The sequence below is a fragment of the Crocuta crocuta genome, unplaced genomic scaffold (assembly GCF_008692635.1).
Source record: "Crocuta crocuta isolate KB4526 unplaced genomic scaffold, BGI_CrCroc_1.0 C28028471, whole genome shotgun sequence".
NCBI lineage: Eukaryota > Metazoa > Chordata > Mammalia > Carnivora > Hyaenidae > Crocuta > Crocuta crocuta.
Window position 1 is genome coordinate 1 of NW_027548051.1, and position 783 is coordinate 783.

Below are 783 nucleotides of genomic sequence, written 5' to 3' on the forward strand. Positions count from 1 at the left end.
AGTCGGACGCTTAACCGACTAAGCCACCCAGGCGCCCCATATGTAGAAGAAATTCTTGAACTCATCCATCCACACTTCTGCATGTTGCCTGTTGTTTTTATTGATAATCTGTCCTATGTCTCCGGGAAACGTGTAAGGTGTGGCTTTCTGAAATACATGCCCAACATGTGAGCAGGTAACAGTCTCCAAAGTTCCTCCACAGTGGCAAATCCTACTGGAAATCTCTAGGTCTTCTCCTCCCCAAATATCCATTCCAGCATCATATGCCCCAGTCTCCTGGGGTTATCTCTGTCTATTGAAGACAGGCCTCCTGCCATTGTAAGTATTCTGATAGGAAGAGTCCGATCACCTTTCCTTCTGTCCATTTGTCTTTGGGGAACGGGATACCAGTGAAAATTGAGCTACCAGTTGAAGCCACCATAGGTCATATCAGAGGCTGCCAAGTACTCAAAAGTATCATCGCTGATCACATCAATGATGGGACATACCACTGTTTTCCTGTCATGTTTGATCCTGGCTAAGAGAGGCTCCAGCCCTCCCACTGTACATTCACAGTGAGCACCTAAGAAGGTGATCATTCAGTTTTTAGACTCAGCAACTCCTTTTAATCTAGCTCTGATCAATCCAGAATGTTGTTCCATTCGAATTACATGAACTGCTACTTTTAATTTTTTCGCATAACTCTCTAGAGGTCTTTTCAAGAAGTTTCTTTGGCATCATGTACTAGAACAATTTCTTCTAGCATGTGTCTTGGTGAGTGATTAATGACACTACGAGCAGTTC

General features: G+C 43.8%; 1 pseudogene; it reads right to left on the bottom strand.

Annotated features, from left to right (window-relative positions):
• Positions 1-18: 18 nt before the first annotated feature.
• Positions 19-766, bottom strand: LOC144219023 (polypeptide N-acetylgalactosaminyltransferase 1 pseudogene; annotated as a pseudogene).
• Positions 767-783: the final 17 nt, after the last annotated feature.